The sequence below is a fragment of the Rhinoraja longicauda genome, unplaced genomic scaffold (assembly GCF_053455715.1).
Source record: "Rhinoraja longicauda isolate Sanriku21f unplaced genomic scaffold, sRhiLon1.1 Scf000572, whole genome shotgun sequence".
NCBI classification, from domain to species: Eukaryota; Metazoa; Chordata; class Chondrichthyes; order Rajiformes; family Arhynchobatidae; genus Rhinoraja; species Rhinoraja longicauda.
Window position 1 is genome coordinate 66,748 of NW_027601788.1, and position 7,792 is coordinate 74,539.

A 7,792-nucleotide genomic window follows, 5' to 3' on the forward strand; every position below is an offset into this window, starting at 1 on the left:
TTGAAAATTGCCGGTAAGTTGCAACGGGCCCGTCCCGTTCCTCTCTTCTTAGATCGAAATGTTCATGGAGCTAGTTGACGTGCGACTTGCTCAGTCCATAACGCCACCGGAAGACCCTGCTTACGTTCCTGACGTTTGTCGCACCTTCATGTCGACTGTCAGGTGTCTCATGCACAAGAACACCTCGATCTGTCTGCACTCCACCCACTTTTAATTTCTATTGCCTTTTCATACTTCACACAAGTGCTTAACCTCGCATTGTTTTTCATTAAGTTCCGTTCGCCCGGTTTAAACCCATTCTCTCGATCTGTGTCAGTCCTTAAACCTATGTGTCACTCCTTAAACCTATGACTTAAAAGAATTGACTATGACTTTTATCCGGAGAAAGAGATTGTGACTATCCAGCTTACTAACATTCCTCACAATTTTATAAACCTCCATAAAGACACTGCTCAGGTTTTGTCCTTGCTCCAGGGAAAATAGACAGCTTATCCATTCTCTCCCTTTAAACTCAAAAGTCCCAACACCATTTTCTACTCTTGGCAGTTTTGCAGCTGCCAAGGCCCCATGTGGTGTCTGCTCATCATAGTTCTCGAGCACTGACACCAATGTGCAAAACAAATGATTTTGTGGATGTTCCTTTTCCAGTCCTCTCTGTTACTGTAGTCCCACCGCACAGCTGAGTGTCCAGAGCTGCCACGTTACAGGAGGTTGATGTGGAATGTAAAACATGTCATGGAGCTGCTGGGCAGAACGGCCTGTTTATATGCAGAGACATAAATAATTCATCTTCCCTTTGTGGCCATTGCAGGTCAAACGGAACCACATGTCCTGGTCAATTCTGCCCTCTTCAACCATCCTGGCAAAATGAGAGCAAGATTCGGGAACAACAATTACTGGAATCTTGAGCAAGATGCTGGAGTAATACAACGGCTCAGGCAGAGTTTGCTGAAGGAATGGAAAGCCATTTTGGGTTGGTCAGACTGAAGAAAGTGCGAACAAGCAACTTTCAATATCAGGAGCGCAGGTAACATTGGTGAATGGAAGGATGCAAACTGAGCAAAATTCAACATAAAGAATCAAGGGGGCAATTGGTGAAATGGGGACTGGAATATGAGGGAACAGGAGAGAGTGATAAGTGGTTGTACAGACTGAGAATCAGTATCCTTGGAAGCTTGAGTGAATAACTGATGATCCCTGTTTTCCAGTATGTGCTAAGTCTTGTTCCACTATTTCCTCTGTGTTGAGCTCAGTCACGATGTTCTCATGCTGATTTTCAAACTGTTTAGTGGTCCCATCTGTCCCCCTCGTTGCAGCACTCTCCATAATTTTTAATGGTCCAAGATATATGGCTGCCTCCAATTCAGATCTTTAGATAAACTGATGTAATTTTTAGTGAACGAGGAATGATTGTGTGGATGTTCCTTGTCGAGTCCCCTCTGTTCGCTGCAGTCCCACAACACAGCTGAGTGCACAGTGCTTTCACATTGCAGGATGTTGGTGTGCAGTATAAAATAAGTCAATGTTGTTGGGCTGAATGGCCTGTTCCTCTGCAGTAACTTCCATACAAAACACCCTTGTTTTTGCAACCACTACAGGACAGTTTGTTTGTTTGTTTTTATGTCTTGAGTGTTTTTGTCATGCGACTTTGAGCATTTGGAAAAGCGCTATAAAAAATAAATGTTTATTATTATTATTATTATTACATTACTAATGGGTTAACTTCCCTGCTCTATCATCCGTGTTTTTACCAGGAAATACATAGACTGAGAAGAAGGGACTTTTCACACAAAGGAATCAGGTAACCATTGATGAAAGGGCTCAGATGCAAATTGAGCAACAAGGAAACGAGAATTTATGGAAAAGGAGAGGCAGAGGGGTGGGGATAGGGATATGAGGAGGGATTGGACAGATAGAGGCAGTTTTCATAGGAGTTTGAGTGGAAGGGCTTAAATACTTGTTTCTGTATACCAAATTCAAATCTGCCATCATAACATTTCCAATGGAAGCACTGCAGATTAATTTGCCACCATTCCCACAATCCTGTTTGTAACAAGAAACATCTAGACGGAAAACAAAGTACTTTTCATATCGGGCACAGGTAACATTTTGTGAAAGGCCACAGATGCAAATTAGGCTTGCATACACTGGAATTTAGGAGGATGAGAGCATTTTATTGAAACATATAAGATTATTAAGGGATTGGACACGTTGGAGGCAGGAAACATGTTCCCAATGTTGGGGGAGTCCAGAACTAGGGGGCCACAGTTTAAGAATAAGCGGTAGGCCAATTAGAACGGAGATGAGAAAGAACTTTTTCACCCAGAGAGTTGTAAATCTGTGGAATTCTCTGCCTCAGAAGGCAGAGAATTCTCTGCCTCAGGAGGCCAATTCTCTGGATGCTTTCAAGAGAGCTAGATAGAGCTCTTAAGGATAGCCGAGTCAGGGGGTATAGGGAGAAGGCAGGAACGGGGTACTGATTGAGAATGATCAGCCATATTCATATTGAATGGTGGTGCTGGCTCAAATGGCCTACTCCTGCACCTATTGTCTATTGTTTATTTTCTATTGTCTACGCCACAGATGAAAAAAGGACAAACGGAGAGTTGGTGGAGTGGGGGGATGGGAGGCAAAAGGTTTTCAAGGCAGTTTGAAATTTTGGACTAGTGTAGGAAGGAACTGTAGATGCTCGTTTAAACTGAAGATACATACAAACAGCTGGAGTAACTCAGTGGGACAGGCAGCATCTCTGGGGAGAAGAAATGGGTGACGTTTTGGGTTGAGAACCTTCTTTAGATGGGTCGAGAACCAATACATCACCCATTCCTTCTCTGCAGAGATGCTGCCTGTCCCACTGAGTTACTCCAGCTTTTTGTGTTTATCTCTGAATTATTGGACTGATTGGCCTGTTTCCGTGCAGTATCTTAATAATTCACACTGACATAACTGGACATTGCAGTTCCAATGGAAATGCTCCACTGTTCCATTCTCCCCTGTTCTGTTGTCATATTTATAATGGCAGTTCAATGAGAATAAGGCATCTTGCACTTCAGGATCCCAGATAACTGGCCAAATTTCACAGTGGCAAACTGAACAAAAGTTGGGAATGTGGAACGAGAGAGGGATTTTCCAATGGGCAGTGAAAGAGACAACAGCTGGAGAGGCACAGAGTGAGAGAGACAAACTAATGAATGGATGGGCATAAGAAGGAGGTGTTTGAGTTGCAGACGGTGTTAGGGGGCAGTGAAAGGGGAGAGAAATGGAAAGTTTATTTATTACAGTTTGAAAGCAAAGGCAGAATTTTCCCTATTTCCCAATTTGTGCCAATCTCATTCACCTGTTACTGCTGATCCTGGTCATAAAATTCATAACCTGGTTTTAAATGCCTTCCATGGCCTTGTCCCTTCCTATCACATATTCCCCACCATTACCTTCAGTGGTTGGCTCTCTCAGCCACTCTAATTCTGACCTGTTATCCACAAATTTAACAGCTTCACAATTAATGGCTTTGTCTTCAGCTGCCCAGGCCCTGTGTGCCGTTAGCCCATTACTGATCCCAAGCCCAGTGACCAATGTCTGGCACAGTGATTGTCCTGTGGAAGTTTTCTATCCAATGCTCTATGTACATTGCATATCCACTGGCGCGGTTCTTGTGTGTGCAAGTATTCAAAGGCAGGTTGAGTAACTAAATGGGGACTGCAATGGATGCTCAGTGTACTGGGATTAGATGAAGAAGCGTGGGAGGAGCTGGTGTCATTTTTAAGCATGGAATTGGTGTTGGTTAGATTGGACATTTCTTTGGTGGGCAGTTCGATTATAATTGTCCATTAAAGTTATAGAAGATCCATTGCATTGCCCGTGGTGTTGTATGGACGTGTCCAGTAGATATTCTTCAACATCCTCTATCCATTAAAGATCCAATAGTCAGAGCCCTCTGTCCAATGATGCTTCTTAGTATTGTGTATGTTTTAGGAAGCTCACTGACTGAGTACAATGGACTCTCCATGTCTGAGGCAGAGAAAACGGCCGGGGAAAAGTCACAGGAACATTCAGCAACGGATGGAAGCAAGGCTGAGGTGAGAGAGGGAGCTCGGACTGGGAAAGTCATAGAGTCATACAGTGTGGAAACAAGCCTTTTGGCCCAACATGTCCACGACGACCTATCCTATCCATGTACTTGTTGTGAAAGTAGCTGTCTCAATTACCTCCACTGGCAGCTCGTTCCATATACCTACCACCCTTTGCATTTAAAAAAAAAGTTGCCCCTCAGGTTCCTTCCTATTCAATCTTTCCCTCCTCACCTTCAATCCATGGCCTCTGGTTTTGATTCCCCTACTCTGGGGAAAAGATTGTGCATTTATACTATGTATTCCTCGCATGAAATGATACGCCTCTATAATATCACCCCTCATCTTCCTGCACTCCCGAGTTATAAAGTTTTGGCCTGCTCGACCAAGGAGTGAATTTCCTGTGTCCTTTTCTGCTGTTCCACCACTGCATTATTTATCATTGAATTAGAATCCTCCATCAATGACTGCCAAGATCACTCAGTGTCTTCTCACAGGAACACAGTAAAACAGGAACAAAAGTAGATTGCCTGCCCTGTGTCAATGCAATCATAACTGATCTGCCCCAGGCTTCAACTGATAGAGTCAAAGTGTCATACAACACGGATACAAGGCATTCAGTTCACCTTGTCCATACTGATCATTAAGTATCAATTTATATCATTCCCAGATATCAACATATGATCTGTCACCTTCTAGGCCTTGGTGATTCAAGTGCTCATCTCGATACTTCTGAAATGTTGTGATAGCCTCTGCCGTCACCATCCTCCATACAGTATTAAACTCCTGGGCTCTGTCATTTACAGTGTTACACTCCTGGGCCCTGTCATTTACAGTGTTACACTCCTGGGTCCTGTCATTTACAGTGTTAAACTCCTGGGCTCTGTCATTTACAGTGTTACTCTCCTGGGTCCTGTCATTTAGTGTGAAGAAGGCATATGGCGCTGTTGCCTTCATTGGACAGGACATTGAGTGAAGGGTTAGGAAGGACATCATGTTACATCTGGATAGAACATTAGTGAGTCTACATGAGTATCATGTGCATTTCTGATCACCATGTATTTGGAAGAATATGATTGAGATAGAGTGTTGCCGGGACAGGAGTGCTCAAGATGTGAGGAGAGCCTGGATGCGTGGGGGCTGTTTCTTTTTTGGATTGAAGGAGGCTGTGGGGTGACCTTGCCGAGGTTTATTAAATTACGAGGGGCATAGATAAGATTGATGCTTGCATTCATTTTACCAAGGCAGAGGTTGGAGGCCTCTATAGGCTGACTAAAGCTGGAGGCCATGGGTATAATGTCTGGCTGGATTATGGGCTATTACCTACAAGGAGAGGATAGCTGATGGAAGTATATAAAGTTACGAGAGGTATACAGAGACTAGTCAGTTAGACCTTCTTTCCCAATGTGAAATTGTCAAACACAAGAGGGAATAGATTTAAGGTGAGAGAGACAAAGTTTAAAGTAGATGTGTAGGTTTAGTTTTTTTTAACGCAGAGTGATGGGTGCCTGGAACATCCTGCCATGGGTGGTGAGGAAGCAGATACAATAGTGGCATCGGAGAGGTTTACAGATAGGCTCGTGGACCTGCAGGGAATGGAGGGATATTGATCATATGTCGTCATGCAGCAGGGAAAAAACCCTTCGGCCCAATTCATTAATGTCGGCTAAGATCCCCTAGTTTAGGTAGTCCCATTGGCCCATTTCCTTCTAAACCGTTCCATGTACCTGTCCAAGTATCTTTTTAATGCCGTTATAGTCCTGCATCAACTACATCCACGGGCAGCATGTTCCATTTACCCACCATCCTCTGAGTGAAAAAATTGCTCCCAGGTTCCTGTTAATTTTTTCCCCTCTTACCTTAAACCTATGTCTACTGGTTCTTGATTCCCCAACACTTGGGAAAAGACCATGCACGTTTACCCTACTTATTGCCCTCATGTTTTTATATACCTCTATAACATCTTTTGCAAGGAGATATGATTAATTTTATCGTGCTGCATTCGGCATAGAGATTGTGGGCCATAGGGATGTTTCTGTGATGTGCTATTCTATGTCCTAATGTGAGCAGGGAAAGATTTATATAGGACGTGAGAGAAAGTTTTATTCACACAGAGGGTGATGGATGTATGGAATGAATTGGCAGAAGTGGTAAAGGCAGGAACAATTATGACATTTAAAAGCCTTTTGGACAGGTTCATGGATCGAAAAGGATTAGAGGGATAATTATGGTCATGCAGAGGCAAACGGGAGTTGGGCCAAAGAGTCAGTTTGCAGGCCGTAGTTGTGCTTCAGCTGCCAATGTCCTGTTTACTGTCTGTTCTGGGACCGGAGCACAGACACCAATATCTGATGCGACATGTTTTAGTACAACAGGAATGATCCTGCCAGTTTCCTTTTGCAGCCCCCTCTGTTCACTGTAGATCCACCACACAGCACAATGCTGCCACGTGGGATGATGCTGGAGTGGAGAATAAATCTGATAAAATTTTCTCCAATTTCCTCTCTGTTCCAGTTCCCATATAGACAGCTCAGTGTCACATACTGACCCAGTCTGAAGAAGGGTCTCGACCCGAAACGTCACCCATTCCTTCTCTCCCGAGATGCTGCCTGACCTGCTGAGTGACTCCAGCATTTTGTGAATAAATCGATTTGTACCAGCATCTGCAGTTATTTTCTTATACTAACGTGGCTGGGATTTATTCTGTGGCTGCACCCTCTCTAGCTCGCACTGTCCATTACATTTCCAATACTCAGTCCACTAGCAGTGTTTATATTACAACTACTCCCTCTGTTAACACATCTCCATTTCTGTTCCAGTATGGCCCTCTGTGTAGTAATGGTCAGCTGGTCATTAGGCAGTATTTATACAGGACCTACAGTGCATTTCCTCTCTAATACATTTGTCTGTTACAATTGCAGCCCCCTGCTCAGTGCTGACCCTTCACTGATCTGCGGTTGTTAGAGGAAGTTGACTGGAAACAATGGACTCTTCATTCCACAGACACAGAATAGGTGTTGGTTTGTCTGCTTTGCATGTTTTCCCCAAACCCACATCGGCTGCACTGTTATCCAGCCCTGCAGTTATTCACTCATGAAGTGGATGTGGAAGGTAGCGGGTGAGCTGTCGCTGAGTCTGTCAACACTCACGGTCGAGTCCCCGGGACTGAGGAGGTTGCAAGTGGTCTCATCTCCCTCCATCCCAGGCAGCAGCACCTCTGCAGAATCAGGTAAGAAGACATCACCACTTGATCAATCTCAGAATTTTACCTCATGTTAATTGATTGTAATTAATTTTCCTGTACAACGCTGAGAGGGAGATCTCACGTTTGTCTGTAGATCTCCCAGTCAGGGAGTCATGTGTTTCACCCACTATTAATTGCTGTCCCACTTTACAGCTTGCACAAGACCCTTGTACCTCATTTCTCTCTGATTTTAATTCTGTGCTTTCATTTGCAGAATGTCACCTGGTGAAATGAGGGTTCTGCTACTGATCCTGGGTTCTCTGAGTGAGTAATTTCCAACAGGGGTAAACTGTGTGTTGTGTATGGCAAGAAGAATTGGGATTTATATATTGTCTGTACAGGAGCAATAGCAATGTATCTATTCAGTGCAAATGGGCCATGACCAATTACAATTTGACACAGAATATTAGAACAGGTATTAAAAAGTAAAGACAGCAAGTTTGAAAAGGCAGCAATATTGATATGAAGGAGCAGGCAGCTT

At 43.8% G+C, this 7,792-nt stretch overlaps 1 long non-coding RNA gene across 2 annotated transcripts; it reads left to right on the top strand.

The window, feature by feature from the left end:
* The first annotated feature begins 818 nt into the window (after positions 1 to 818).
* LOC144591093 (uncharacterized) lies at positions 819 to 7,252 on the top strand. 2 transcript variants are annotated; one of them, XR_013546692.1, is made up of 4 exons: positions 819 to 1,027; positions 1,755 to 1,801; positions 3,973 to 4,076; positions 7,143 to 7,252. It is a non-coding gene; the product is annotated as an uncharacterized LOC144591093 (long non-coding RNA). The 2 variants fall into 2 exon arrangements; XR_013546691.1 differs by lacking the exon at positions 7,143 to 7,252 and adding an exon at positions 6,989 to 7,117.
* The last annotated feature ends 540 nt before the right edge of the window (positions 7,253 to 7,792 follow it).